This window comes from Indicator indicator, chromosome 6, assembly GCF_027791375.1.
Source record: "Indicator indicator isolate 239-I01 chromosome 6, UM_Iind_1.1, whole genome shotgun sequence".
Lineage (NCBI taxonomy): Eukaryota > Metazoa > Chordata > Aves > Piciformes > Indicatoridae > Indicator > Indicator indicator.
Genome location: NC_072015.1, coordinates 17,813,556 through 17,829,841, shown reverse-complemented (window position 1 = coordinate 17,829,841; position 16,286 = coordinate 17,813,556).

Sequence of the window (16,286 nt, the reverse complement as noted above, 5' to 3'; positions counted from 1 at the left end):
AAATTTGCCACACTAACTCAGAATTTTGGAAGCAAAATGCTGTTGTATTTACAAAAATGGACTAAATATAAGATTATAAAAGGAAATATATGTATACAGGGTATATATTCGCAGTTCAACGACATCAGAAATATCCCTTATACAGTAATTCAACTCTTTCCCCACCACCCACTCTGGACACAAAAGCCCCAAAGGAGGCTGCACACAGCTAACCTGCTTTTCCCCCACCCTGCCCCCAGTACTGCACACACACAACCAAAACAAGAGATTATTCCAGCAGGAGCAAAGTCACAGAGAGAGGCAAGTAGCAAGCAAGCAAGAAGCCACAGGGAGAAAGAACTATCTGTGGTACAAAATGTAAGATTATCAACAAACCAAAGGGATGATATAAACTTATCTTGCATTATTCTGTGTCCAATCCCTAAAATTGTTTATTCTCTAGACTCGAAGTCTCTGGAAAATTCTTATTCTTATTTACAATTGAGACATTAAGCTAGGCACTAGCTCTAAACTGTAACAGTCATGAACACTAACCATAGGTGACATTCAACTTAATTTAATGCAGCTAGAAGACCAGAAAATTAAGATGATGTAATCAGCAATCTGTATGAGAACAACTACACTGATTACTGCAGAAACTGATGCTTGGTATTTACAGTGTTACTTAATGTACTTTAATCCAGAACAACACAAAATCACTATGAACCTTCAAATTACACAAATGTGAGAACACAACATCAATTTTCCACTCTTTTAAATACATGCTAAATGTATATAGCAATAAAAATGTTATTAATGTAATAATCTCAGTATTCTTTGTTTAGAAATCTGCTTACAGTGACTTTTTGTACAATCTTACACCTAGAAGATCAAGGCAAGAGTTGATGTCTTTGTGGTCCAGATTCAAAGACTGCAAGCACTTAAGCTAACAGGATTGCTTTTACTATTTTAATTAATTTCCTTATCAGTGAAGAAACAGTGCCTTAACCTTAAGAGTCAATTACCAGTTTTTCCAGAATCAGGGCTTTTTTTCCTCATAACTATATTTTTGGCATTCTGAATAAGGGAGCAAACAACCCGTTCTGTAAACTGCAACTATTAAAGTCTATGAGATCCCACATTAAATCTTTCATTGATTTCTATATTTATTTCTTAGTCACCTGCATATTGCAATTGGTGTCGACAGATCAATATGCATGTCCATCAACAAGATAAGAAGCAAAGGGCACCAACTAAATCCAATACGTTCTGTTTGAACATATGAAAAAAATTTTTTTTTTGAGCATGATCATACACAAGAACAGATCATGCAGAGAGGTTGTGGAGTCTCTATCTTTGGATATACTCAAACCCTGACTAGAGTATGGACTAGATTGGATCCATGGCTACTCAAGAGTCAAAGTCCTGCGGCACAGAGAACAAGTTTTGCCAATGCTGTGTAGAAGGTTTTGTCTCACTCATACTCCGGTAGATTCTTGCTCCACGTTATGTATTTACAAGCAAACAGACAAGTCCTGCACTATTGACAAGTCAAGTCCCTACCACCTTAACTACAAAACAAAGTAAAGAACAGGTAGAGTTTTGATGTGTTGATTTGGATCTCTTCTGGAAAGCACTTCACCAAGTGAACAAAGAGGAATCTGCAATCAGTTTGGTCACGTTTGTCTAAAGAGGTTTCTTCTAGAACAAACTGTTAGAGATTATCATCAATCAGTTTGAAGTAACAAGAAGGCTGCCTGCATGTGTCTCCAGAGCTGTGCCTTGCATAGCTCAGGATCCCATAGCAGAAGGTGTCACTGGGGTTTATCACATGGAACCTAGCCCAGATCTTACACAGCAGCTACACTTGCAGTGAAGTTGTGCAGATAATCAAGGATATAAGATGGTCATGGAAGTACTAATGGGATAAACTTCAATCTAGACATTGTATGTCCTATTTTGGTTTCAAAAAAGACATGATAGGAAACTAAGTGAAAGACTAATTGTACTTTAGGCAGAATTTATTTAGAAAAGTATGTGGGTTTGATTTTACTGAAAATTAATCAGAACAGAGTAGAGGTTAAATTTTTCCTAGTGGGCTCAGAGGCTAAAGATGCTTCTCACACCATTTAGTATGAGACTATGTGAAAAAGACTGGCCTGTGTTGCTGAACTTGCATACATCTTGGATGAATTTAAGAGTAATGACAAAGAAATACATTATTATAGGCACAAACAGTAAAGAAACATCTTTAATGGTAGTAGGTTTAGTGATAGTGCTTAGCAGTAATGGTGAGATCTGAATCCTAGGCAAGTGGTTGGACTTGATGATCTGAAAGGTCTCTTCCAAACTCAGTGGTTCTACAGTTCTGTTCTATGATCCTATAACTTTCTGGGTGGATAAGAGGCACAATCCTCTCTGCCCTCCTATTTCATTTGACCAGGAAACATTTGTATTGACTGCAGAGAGTGGTGTCTAAATTTGGTTAATAAGCAATGGGAAGCAAGGAGAACAGGCTGTGAGCCTCATCTACCCACATACATTTCTTGAGTAAAACCAGCATGTGCTGACCTGTCAATAATCCCCAAAGTATCATTCTTCAGGAAATACTGATTTCAAATACTGGCTGTCTGACAAACAGAAATAAAAAGGGCTTGTTTGTAGCTGTCTTAGTATAGTAAGGGCACCTGGAAACCAACCCTAAAAATTCAAAAGCAGAATAGACTATCAGCCAGTACCTGAGACATGACTCTGGTCTTCCTTTTGATAGGTTCTTTAGGAGATGGTGATAATGGCCAGTAACCAATGGGCAAGAGTGTAAAGTTAGAACCTATAATTTTTCTGTCTTACCTAGGAGGGCTCAGGGCCATCCCAATTACACCTGTGGTTGTATCTGTAATTTTGTGGAAAAGCTGCTCTGAGGAACTTTTCAGCCAAGTTTCTATTCCTCTACATCTCTAATAATTTTTGAAAATACAGAGTAAATTGCTCCAGAAGGGAAAGGAGTTGGAAAATGTCATTTGCACATGTGAGCTTGGCATTGTTGCTGTTGAGAGAGAGTACACTTCAGTAAGGGTTTGCCTCAACATGCCTTAATTTGCAGAGAGCTGGCAAAAAGACAGTAAAAGCTGACTGTTACTGTGGCCACCTGACAGGCAGTACTTTGTTAGCTAGCTTTATGTGTGTGGTGGGTTGAAATTAACCACCAACTAATTTGGAGATTTACCCCCAAAATAAAATTCCCAGACCAGCTCAGTTGGAAGCAAATGAAGCTGTATTTACAAGCAAACTAAAATCTAGAAATACAAAATGAGATTAATATGTACAAAACATACAATATTTACATATATTTATAATTTATAAACACAAAAAAAACCCTGGACAAAACCAGGGGGTTACCAATAGCTTCCCCTTCTCCATCCCCTTCCCCTCCTGTACAAGGGAAAAGAGAAAAGAGAAAAGCAGAGAGTAGCTTGCTAGTACTTAGCCACAACAAGAACGAAGCCAAGGTCAGCAAGAGCCAAGTGAAAACTACCAGCTAGTATCAGCTAGAGCAAAGAAGCCAAGAAAGAGACAGAAATCGTTTATACAACTACCTTTATGTTAATTATGAGACCAATGGGATTACTTAGACCTTATCACTATTTTTCTCTTGCATCCAATGGTAATTTATGTACCTTCTATCACTTTCTACTCAAGATCTGTGGAAAATTTCCTAGGCCAGCCTAGAATTGCCACAATGTAATTGCACGTGATTTGTGTTCCTTTATCCTTACTATCTAGCCAGTCTGCCCTTCAAAAGATTTGCCCTTAAAATGTTTCAAACATCTATGAAGCTTGACTTAACTGTGAGCATAAAAAAATGACTCATAAGGAGCATTTTAGAAATGGAGGAAAGCCAGAATGAATTTAAAAAATCTTTTCTTGATACAGCAGCAGGCAAAACTTAGTGGAGCCTGAAAATACATGGGCTTGCTTGTTGTAGAGCAAGATAAATAACGACACACCTAACGTTTAACACTGATGTGGTAAACAAGTGGTTTACAATAAACTGGAAAATCCATCAGAACTCCGCTTTTTATGAAAATAATGGTTCAAAATGACATACTAATAATGCTAAAGATTGGGGTTTATGCTTTTGGGGAAAAGGGAATTATTTTTCATTAATTTTAGCTTCAATTAAGCATCTGTTCTGTTTCTCTTGGGATACATGTACTAAAATTTGCAAATGTTTACTGTAATTTTTACTAATTTAGTATTTTTTATCCATCAGTTGTACTGTGTTCCCTGGTTTTCTCTCATGCTTCATTTCCAACCCTTAGTCACTGTGGCTTAAAATTCTAGGGAAGTTGTTTTGTTGTGTGCTTTATAATTGAGAGTTGACTGATCTGGCAGTTGAGTTTAATGTTTCTTCTCTTTTATAAATTTTTGATATTGAACTAGAGAAAAAGCCTAAAAGATGTTTCTGGGAAACAACTGAGGAAGGTGTAAAAAGTCACAGCCTAGACTCTTGTGTCTAAACCTCAGTCTGCTGGATGTTGACTTGCTACTTTTCTGTCTCACGCTGCTTCCCACAACTAATCTTCATTTGCTCAGGGGTGTCAGTTAAAATCATTCCTGTTTGCTTCTGCCTCTAATAAGGAGTCACAGTTGAAGTTTCTCTCCCTTCTATGTCCCACAGACACAAATCAGGGATGTGCAGTGGCAGCAAGCTTCAGAGCATGCAGTGAATCTGTTGCTCCTTCCCCTTTATGTTAACCTGAAGGAGGATCAGGTGGTTCGAGCTAACTCTTTGGCTTTTGTGCAACTGTCTTCCACAGGCAATTCACTTCCAGTGAATAGTCCTCTGTTGCTCTGAAAATACTTTTTCTAATGGAAGAGTTCAAAGCTAAAAAAAAAAAAAAAAAAAAAAAAAAAAAAAAATCGGTGTTATACACTGAGGATAGTTAGATCATCAGTTTTGGTGGCAGAACTCCTTCCTTAGATTTTTCTCTCAATTTTTACACAGAAGGTGCTTTAAATATTTTAACTGCCATTTGTAATAGATGTCCTACAAAAAGGTCACTATATACTTGATATTACTTAAGAATAAACTTTAACAAGCAACTACTTAAGGCTTTAATCTTAACAGATAGCATTGGGACACATGCAGGAAGTGTCACACAGGTATCCTATTACAGGTTGAACTGCAGAAACAAACATTCAGTAAAATGTCTAAAGGTTAAGTCTGTAATATTTGAAAGATTAAATTATGATTCTTTGCAATGCTTACAGCTGCTCAAAACCCAAGTCTTCAACTTCTGAAAGGTTCAAATACTGACCGTGACTGGTTTTATAGCAATGTACCAGTTCCAGCTACTGGTCAGGATCAGAGATCCTAGAAGCTCAGTTTTACCTTGTTACAGATATGAAATACACTCTTGAGGGGTAGATTAAGCATTACTAACACAAATTCCTCTTTGTTTTGTTTTGTTTTGTTTTTTTCTTGTTGATCTTACATGCCAAGGCAAGTGGCAAACTTAACATTGTGAAAAACGTTCTAGAGCGCTCAAAAGTTTTCTTCCTAAATCACTTCCAGTTCCCATTTGGTTTTGGTTAGGTCCTTTTCTGCTGGTTTCCCTCCCTACTTGGTGAATCTGAATTATAACTACTGGATTGCTGGAATGCTTCTTATCTGATTGTGTAATTCTGCCGTCAGTGTGGAAAGACAAAGGAGAAATGTGTGGGCAGTTTCTTCCCTCCTACCACATGTGCCTGGTGGACCAAGAAGAATCAGACCACTTCTGGGGGCTTTGTATTCCTTGTACTTAGGAACACGACTTCTCTGCGTTCACTGCTGATGTTGTACAGACTGAAATGGGTAATGCACAAGTATGGCCCAAGGCTAGATAGATTTCACTCTTGCCCTTCTCAGCAAGCCTTTTTAAAACATTTTCAAACAAACAAATCTTGATAAATGAACATCTCCACTGTAAATTTTTTCATCTCTTCTTTAAAGAAGTCCATTTGTCAGTGTAGACAAAATGCATTTAAACTTATCAGTTGCAATAATACTTTCCTGTTTTAGCTAGTGCTTAGTGGTTAAAGCACCAAGATATAATGATTCATTTGAACAATTTGCTTGGTTTTCATGACTGAGCCGAAAAAACTGAGTAATTCTCTTTATACGTATAAACCCAAAGAAAAATACAATGGTAAAGCTATGTTAATGAAGTTTCTCATAACCATACTATGTTAAATATAGAGACTTTGGAATGTGCTAGGTCTCAGTGTTTCTGAATATGGAAGGTCTCAATACTTGGAAATTCTCTATCACATGATATTTTTAAAATTAACATAGTGTACTCTGTAATAAAGTATACAGCTTGCAAGTGTGACTTGCTGTATTTAATGTGCCTCAAATCTTCAATGGTTTTGATTGATGCACAATTTTAATGAACATTCTTTGCAATAAAATAAATACAACCATTTGGTGATGAGAGAATAAGAGTATTGTTTCCTGTTACTGGAAACTCAAGACTGAGCTGTGACCGTCTGCAGGAGTCCTTGAGTGACGTTCTTCCAAGTAAAAGTTTTGCAGATCAATTTCCCTTTGATTTTGTACACACTGTGGTCTATGTACAACCACTTTTCCTGTGGAGCTGATATACTCAGGATGCAGGGCACTTCACTTAGATGGGGTGAGGCACTTGAGCCTGCTGATGTAACCAGAACTGCCTAGGTCGTCAGTAGTGTTCCCTTCTCCTTCAGGCTCTGCCTCAGTGAATTATATCTCATTTTTTAAGTGAGTCAGGAAGCTTGGTTTTATTTCTGTCTGGGGAAATTTAATTTCCCAGGTGCATATTAAGATAAGCACTCCATGTATGTCTGAGTGTGTGCCTCCAGCATTTCATCTCTACTAAAATGGCCACTGGGCATTTCAGTAAATCAGTTGTTCTTAAGGAGGGCTTAGCAGGTCCTATATTTTGACTGGTAACAAAATTAAATTATGCTCTGCAATAAAACATACTAGAAAAATATATCTTGTACACAATTCTAGTGAATAAAATTGCATACTTTGTCTTTCCTGTTCTTCATTGTTTTCTTGATCACTACCATGCATATTGTAGTTTTTCTTCCTGTTTCAAGATAAATTGACATTTCCTTATGAAGCCTTGCTTCCCATTTTTATCACTTCCTTACTAAACCACTTTTTTTTTTTTTGTCTCCTGAAACCACTGTAATAAAATAGAGAAGTTGTCTTCACATGTATGCTAATAATGCAGCATAAGATTTGTTGTTTCTCTGCACATCTTGCTTTCTAAGAAATCATTGCAATTTTAAAGCACTTGTGACACATATATGTCCACAGGTTCTTGCTTGGTCAAGCTAAAATAATATTCTTGGTTTCCTATTGAAAATTTTGTCATGTTAAACATTTGGTCATTTATGGCATCAAAAAGCTTAAAAGCAGTTCTAAATCTAGTTGTACCCTTATGAAACTATATGATGGAGTGATTTTTAAAGCACTTCATAAAACCTGTTTTTGCTGGACTTTATGGAAAAATACTAGGAAAGATGGATACTGATGTTTCAAAAAACTAATAATCTAGAGTATTAGGCTAATTGATTTGTCAAGTACACCTTCTGTACACGCTGCATAAATATGCCCTGTATTAGAAAACAATTCAATTTTTTGATCACTGTGATTGTTTTAGCAATTTTGGTGTGAAAAGGACCTTCTACACTACTGGTTTTAGCTTTCTCTTACTAGAGACAGCCCCATCACAGCCCATCCAGAGAAACTTTGTAGCTGTCTTTGAGAAATGATGTCATCTTCTTTCCAACATCTCTCATGGTAGCAGCCTACTAAAGAAGGTTATTCCTCTAATTATTAGAAACACTTTTAAAGTTTCAAGCTTTTTTTCCTACATGAGGCTGTGGCTGTATTTTTGCCTAAATACCTGTTTCTTTTCACAGTCAGCCTCTGTTATAGCTATTAAATATGAAATAATATTTATTTACTAATATTAAAAATATTAATAACTTATTTAGAGTATATATACAGATATATTCAGATATTCTGAAGGAATCAGGGAATGACTACAGAATACTACTGTAGTAATCTGAATAAAATTAAGCAGAATTTCCAGGTGAAACAAATCAAACATCCATTTGAAGTTTGAGATAATGTTTTCTCCTTCTGTCTTGGCTGCCACTACAATGTATTGGTAAGCTTCCTGCTTTAAAAAACCTTTGTTTTCAGATCTCTCTTGACTCATTATAATCAGGTCCAGCACAGTACCCAATCCTACAATCTCTGTTCCCCACATAGAGCAGCCAAATTCCATACTCAACCTTCAACCTCTGCTAGGATATGCTAAATGATTCTCAGAATTACAGTATAGCTTTGATATCTCAGTAAGATGTATCTTTGTTAACAGCAGGAAAGACTCTACCTGGTCTGATTTACTGAAATAAATGGAAGTGGTTTGCTCCCCCAGAATCAAGCAAATCCCATTTTTCTTGCTTAATTCTTGGATATAAAGAAATCTGACCTTACAGCAAGCTCCCTGAGCCCATTTTTTCAACTGGAAATAAAGCATTTTCTATACCTGTCATGAACAAATTTCTGCAGTTGTCTTTGTTTTTCATGCAAAGGTCTTCATCTTCAGTGGGATCCTACATTGTTTTTTCCCAGTAAAAAAGGAGGGATCATTTATATTTGTATAACATATCTTAAATTTTATTAGCAGCATTGAAGTACTCTGTTCAGAAATTGTCAAAGTAGGATTCTTTTTTAACAAATATTGTTGAAATGTGATCTTCTTTCCTCCTGAGACCACATTCTAACAATATTAATAAGATTTCACAAAGCTCTTAGAGAATTCAGCCTAAGACAGAGAACCTTAAGACTAAAAGGAAAATACTGCACCACATCTGGATGGTAAACTTTCAGTTCATGTTGTTTTTAGTTGCAAATACACAACAATACATAAAGAGTTTTCAGAGTGAGACATCTGATTTTATATGCTGCTCTGCCAAACTTCATGTGTTTTGCTGACATCTCATGGATGTTCTAGATATGAAATTCAGTTTAAGATATAATATGATGATTTTTATTTATTTTTTCCCACCCAGACTCCTAGTATTTTGAAATAACAGTCTGGCTTGTAGAATTTTCTTAATTTTAATTTATGCAGATCTGTAGACATTCTATATTTTAATCCTAACTAACTGGAAAGCATTGAATTTCCAAAATTCTTTCTACCATTATATTGAAAATCATTGAGGAAGGATCTGAAATGATGTACAGCAATAAAAATAATTTATACTTATATTTCTTTTCCTTTTCTCTCTCTCTCTTTTTTTTTTTTTTAATGGAATAATGGTTTTTCTGCTGCACAGTGAACATCTTTATTTACTTGAAATGACATATCAAACTTAATAGCAGCATTATGTAGCTGTGATAGCCAAGGTTGTAAGACAGGCAACCTGATAAAGTTTTAAAAGAGCAGAATGTTGACATTCTCAAGCCTTTTTTCAGGCCTGATAAGAACAGAGCAATCATTGAACTAAGTGGCTGGTAATTGCTCTGTATGTCACTGAATTATATTAATTAGACAGGAAATGTAGATAATAATAATAATAATAAACAACAACTAGGAAGACAGCAAGGGAAAGAATGCCTGTGTTCATGCTTATCTATAAACGGGTGCTGCTTCCAGCACATTTGAGCTATAAATAGCATGCAAAAATGATGAGGAATTTGAAACATGTAAGATAGGAAGGAAATTCTAGTGGACTATCAAAATCATCCATACATTTGGATAGAATTTCACTTATCCTGTAATGTTATACATATTAGTAAGATAACTAATCTCCCAAAAGTCTAAATTTGAGTTTGGGAATTATTTTTTTCCCAAAAACCTTAGGGGTTTACTTTCCCCTTTTTTTCTACTGTACCATTTGGTCTAATAAAAAAATTTATCTCTTTCTAGATGTTGATTTTAAGAAGTGATGGGCTGAAAAAGGAGGAGATGGTGTCTTTGCATCGTGTAAATAAATTCTAAAATGACCACTGATAACTATAGATACCTAGTCAAGTTACAAATACTATTTTTAAAATGTATGTGATAATGACATTATTAATGATGACAGACATTTCTCATTTTTCCAGTCTAGTTCACAGTTGTGTGGGTAAGTACCACTAGGTTGCATACAACAGGGGAGACCAGCTGATCTGTAAAGCCTTTCTTAGGCTTAACTGGCTAATTTTGCAAATGTTAGAATTTCAAATCAATAATCATGTAAATGCACACAAGCAGCTCTGATGAAACACAGAATTTGATTTACTGCTGCTTTTGATAAGAAAAATCCCATTTGAAAATGGAAGATGTTGAACCTAGCGAGAATATGCCCTTGCAAATTCTCTTACCCAAGGGGAAATTATAAAATTGAATGTCAAGGTCGTCATGACAAACATCATGTGCCTTACAGAAAATGAAATTGCTACTGTATATATACTCTGTTTTTTAATATTTTAATGAGGCTTATTTTAAGGGTTTTTTTAAATCATTTTATACATTGATTTCCAGTCTACATGGCAACAATAGCAGCTGAGGTGTGTAGCTGAGTTTTATATTGGCAGAAATAGATTCCACTGATACTGCAGCTGCACTGGGATATGCCATTTGCTTGGAACAGAGGATGGTGTAGCAGTTGCTATGGCAACCTGATCTGCTTCAGAGCAGCCAAAGGCTCTCACATGTTTGGAAATTACTTTCTTCTCATCATGCTTCATCAGTGAAAAAAGGTGATGCCTGCAACGAAATATCAATGAATGCATTTAGTCTAAGGATTAAATTACATTTTTAGACTGCTTCTTGGTATGTGATTGTGCCAAAATAGATTGTAACAGAATAATACAAGCCCACAGTTTACTTGGTATTTTTCAGGCTTGGTTCACCAATTTAATATGGGAAAATCTTTGTATTTGAGCAATAGCAGAGGGTGAGCAAGTTAAGGGTATGCATGTAAAAAAGATGTGACGACACTGAATTCATTAGTGTGTGTTCTAGAGTGCCTTATTTTTATTCTATATCAGTAAGTCTGACCTGAGTGCCAGGAAAGGTTGTGGAGCAGGTCATCCTGAGTACCACCATGCGGCACAGACAAGACAACCAAGCAATCACACCCAGACAGCTGGAACTTATGAAAGGCAAATCCTGTCTGACTAATCTGATTGCCTACAATAAGGTAACCCACCTAGTGGAAGAGGGAAGGGCCATGGACATTGTCTACCTGGACTTTAGTAAAGCCTTTAACACTGTCTCTCACAGTATTCCCCTTCAGAAACTCATGGCACAAGGCTTGGGTAAGTGCACTCTGCACTGGATGAAAGACTGTCTGGATGGCTGGGTGCAAAGAACGGTGGTGAATGGAGTTAAATCCCCTGATGCCCCACCACTAGTGTTGTCCCCTAGGGTTCAGTACTGAGGCATGTCCTCTTTAATATCTTTATTAGTGATCTGGATGAAGGGATTTCAACTGCTGCTAAGAGTATATAAGGTTTGTGTGTTCTTGGACGAGAAGCTCAACATGAGCTGTCAGTGTGCACTTGCAGCTCAGAAAGCCAACTAGATCCTAGGCTGCATCAAGAGAAGTGTGGCCAGCAGGTCACTCAGCTCTGGTGAGACCCCACCTGGAGTACTGCGTCCAGTTCTGGAGCCCCTATTACAAGAGGGATATGGACATGCTGGAATGTGTCCAGAGAAGGGCCACCAGGATGATCAGAGGGCTGGAGCACCTCTCCTATGAGGAGAGACTGAAGGAGTTGGGGCTGTTCAGTCTGGAGAAGAGAAGGCTCCAAGGTGACCTTATTGTGGCCTTCCAGTATCTGAAGGGGGCCTACAAGAAAGCTGGGGAGGACTTTTTAGGATATCAGGTAGTGATAAGACTAGGGGGAATGGAGTAATGCTGGAAGTGGGGAGATTCAAGCTGGATTTGAGGAAGAAGTTCTTCACCATGAGAGTGGTGAGAGCCTGGAATGGGTTGTCCAGGGAGGTGGTTGAGGCCCCATCCCTGGAGGTGTTTAAGGCGAGGCTGGATGAGGCTCTGGCCAGCCTGATGTAGTGTGAGGTGTCCCTGCCCTTGGTAGGGGGGTTGGAACTAGATGATCCTTGTGGTCCCTTCCAACCCTGACTGATTCTATGATTCTATGATTCTGATTCTAATAATTTCTGAGCTATCTACAGATGTCTTCAGGTCGTCATTGATATCTTGGGGAGTCTGTGCCCTTAATATACTACATATACCCTCACTAAGTCTGCAGATGACACCAAGCTGGGTGGCTTTGTTGATGTGCTGGAGGGTAGGGAAGCTTTACAGTGGGATTTGGACAGGTTGAACTGATGGGCCAAGGCCAATTTTATGAGGTTTAGCAGAGCCAAGTGCTGGGTCCTCCACCTGTGCCTAAACAACCCCATGGTAAACTACAGTCTTGGGGATGTGTGTTTGGAAAGCTGCAGCTTGGAGAGGATCCTGGGGATACTGGTTGATAACTGACTGAATGTGAGTCAACAGTGGGCCTATGTGGCCAAGAAAGCCAGTGGCATTCTGGCTTGTATTAGAAACAGTGGCCAGCAGGAACAGGGACGTGATCGTCTCCCTGTATACTCAGCACTGGTGGGGTCACACCTTGAGTACTGTGGTTAGTTCTGGGCCCTCACTATAGGAAGGATATTGAGGTCCAGAGAAGGACAATGAGGCTCTTGAAGGGCCTGGAGTACATGACCTATGAAGAGCATCTGACGGAGCTGGGGTTGTTCAGTTGGGGGAGTAAGAGGCTGAGGGGAGACCTTATCACTCTACAATTACCTGAAGGGAAGTTGGAGCAAGAAGGGGGCCAGTATCTTCTTAAGGGCAAGTTATAGGACTAGGGGAAATGGTTGCAAGCTGTGTCGGGAGAGGTTTAGGTTATTAGGAAGTACTTCTTCACTGAGAGGGTTATCAAACACTGGAATGGTCTGCCCACGGCAGTGGCGGAGTCACCATCCCTGGGGCTGTTCAAGCAGCTTGTGGACCTGGCACTTAGGGACATGGTTTAGTGTTGACCCTTCAGTGCTGGGTCAAGGGTTAGGCTGGACAATCTTTGATTCCAATTCTGTGTTTCACAGAATCATAGAATGGGTTGAGTTGGAAGGGACCTTAATGATCATCTAGTTCCAAACGCCCTGCCATGGACAGGAACATCTCCTACCAATCCAGGTTGCTCAAAGTCTCATGCAGTCTTGTCTTAAAACACTTCCAGAGGTGAGGTGTCCACAAGTTCTCCAGGCAACCCATTTCAGTGTCTCACCAGACAGAACTTCTTCCTAATATTTACCTTTCTCTAGTTTAAAACTGTCGCCCCTTGTCCTGTCACCATGGGCCGTTAAAAAATTTCCTCCAGCTTTCCTGTAGGCCCCCTTCAGGTACTGGAACATATGTATGCATATACTTGTGTGCATCATGTGTATATGGGTGTGTAGATGTTGGGTTTTTTACCTGTGAAGCCTTTTTATTCTACAGCTCTACAATCAGCGAAAAAAATATGTGCAGCCACCCATTTTCATTTCATTTAATTTCATTTCATTTAATTTCATTTCATTATTTCATTTCATTTCATTTCAAGATAATATTTAAAGTATTTTTAAATTGTTTTGAGGCTCTTCCCAGGAGAGGAAACCAGACTTGTCCTGTTTGCCTCCATCCTGTCTGTGTGGAGGTGATCCTGGCATACACACAGCCATGTCAGTTGTGCTCAAGTCACATGTTTGGAGGAGATGGATTAGCTTGCTCCAGGTTGCTTTTACTCATAAGAGACCTTAGAAGAGAGTTAGAGGGTTTGTAATGCAGTCAGCTGACTGTAGTCCTGCCTCAACCATCCCATAAAGTGGGCCTAATCAATAAAGTAAGCACATCCAAACACAAATACAACCGAATGATTTGTAGTAAATGATATACTCAGCTCAAGTAGCACCATGGGACAATTCTTGTTAAAGTTGTTCGTTGGGAATAAATATGCTACTGAAGCTGATGGGTCTACATATCTGTCTGATAATAGCAGGAACTAAGAGCTGAATTTGTGTATCAAATCAATACCCTTCAGCATTGGTCAAGGTCTGAGATGGTAAATGTCAAGTTCAGTTCATCTGTTTTGAACTGTGAATTGACATGTAATTACATCTTGGAGAAGAGGGACGTTAGTGACTCAGTTATGCTGGATGAAAGGCAATTTGTTCCAAGATTATGATTTATTTTTAATGTGTTTTGAAGTATGTATACATTTTTGCATATGGATGACATCTAAGCCTAAGAGTCCTTATTTGTTCTGAGACTATCTGAAGCCTGATAAGTATCTGATAATAAGATAAAGATACATATTTTAAAATGAGTGTGTTTGTGTATAGACATGAAAAAAACCTAGATAAAAAATTCCTTCTGTTGCAAAAGAAGTCCTGTATTTGTAAAAAGGCAGGTGATGAATGGAAAACAGATTCATGCACAATATCCAAGGCTTTGTTGATTGTGAACAGATGCCATACCAGCAGCCCAGGGACTTTCATGGAGCTGCTATGAATATTTTCACAGCATGAGAATATGGGCAACATGCTGCTAAAGTGCTGCTTCTACAGTCCCAGGACTCCTATAGTGCTCTTGTAGTGTATGCCTTAATTCAAAGGCATGCTTAGAAGAGGACCATTATGATGTAGAGTTCTGAAATCGTGTCAGCGACTTTACAGCTTAGCCTGTTTAGGATAGAAAGGCTGGAAAGGAAAATATACATCTTGCCATATCCTGATGTAAAAAAAAAAAATAAAATCTGTCTTTGGATTTGAGATTTTTGGTTCAAGTACCAATAAAGAGCCTTTTCACAAATCCTGGAGTAATTTAAAATAATTATTTAATTAGCCAGATTTATCATGTCCTACAAATACATAAACAAAGAAACCATCACTGTACAACATCACAAGGAATTTTCAATTTTTCTTATCCATGTTTTGGAAAAGCAAAAAATCTTATAGTGAAATAATTCAAAGTACAGCATAAAATGAATTTTTGTTTACTTTTGTTTTTTAAAGTCTTTTCAGGAATCTTTTTTTTACCAATTCAATCATGCTTGAATAAATTTTGTCTTGGAATAGTAAAGACTATAGAATAAAATAAACATGAAGAGTCTAAAGTAAAGAAAGGCAGAAATTAAGGACTATTGTTAATTAACAAAATATTAAACAAAATATTATTCAATTCTGTTGCTAATAGTTCAAGATAGGTGCGATGTCAGTTACAACAAATACCTGCAAAACTAGGAAGAGGTAAGAAAGAGGTTGTTAGAGTTCTTGGCATGTTCTAGGTTAGATTACATATGTGGCTTCTATTCCTTAGTTTTCATGGAGGATGGAAAAATACAAGGAAATAGTGAGAAAACTCAGGGGTCTTTTTTGTTTGGTTGGTTGATTTTTTATAGTAGTAACTTTTTACATAGCATTTCTAACTTTCTGGTAGAGAAAATATGACTATATTATTCTCTGTGTTGTGTTGAAGCTCCTCTGTGCTAGTTTGTATTTCTGTCTGCTGCAAAAGAGTACAAATTAGACAATTGCCTCACACTGCAATTACTTCTGAAAAGTCTGCAGCATAAACATACTTCTAATCAGATCCAGGATTTTGGTGAGAGGAAGATCTTCACATATGTTTTTTCCCACCCTGAAAGGTAATAGCAGCTGCACAAATGTTTAAGGAACATAGCCTGGTGTCATTCCTTGCATACACGTGCACTTTGTAACACTTATTTTCCTTTGCTTACAGACTTCTCAAACTACACTCAAGGCTAATTATTATTCTTGTTGCAGAATTATATGACCTGGCTAGGAAGCCATTATATACTATGTTTTTGCATATGTTTAATGCTCAAAGGCGTTGTGATAAAGAATTGAATAAAACTTTTACCTTGGCTCTCAAATTAAATTTGTTTCTATGCATTCTGTATGTACAAAATGGGTAAGGGAAAACCAGAAATATTATTACCAGTGACAAGACATCTTTGTGCCAGATCTCCCCTCCTAGCCCCACTGGTCCCCTTCCTCCACATGTCTAGCTGCCAAACACACACATGAAAATCCTTTTAATTTATGACAAGAATAAATGAAAATTTCCCTTATACTTGATATTGCTTCAATAACTTGCAGCCTGGTCTTGGCTGAGGGAGCTGGGGTGGTTCAGCTTCGAGAAGAGGAGGCTCTGGGGACACCTTATAGCAGCCTTCCAGTACCTGAAGGGGGCCT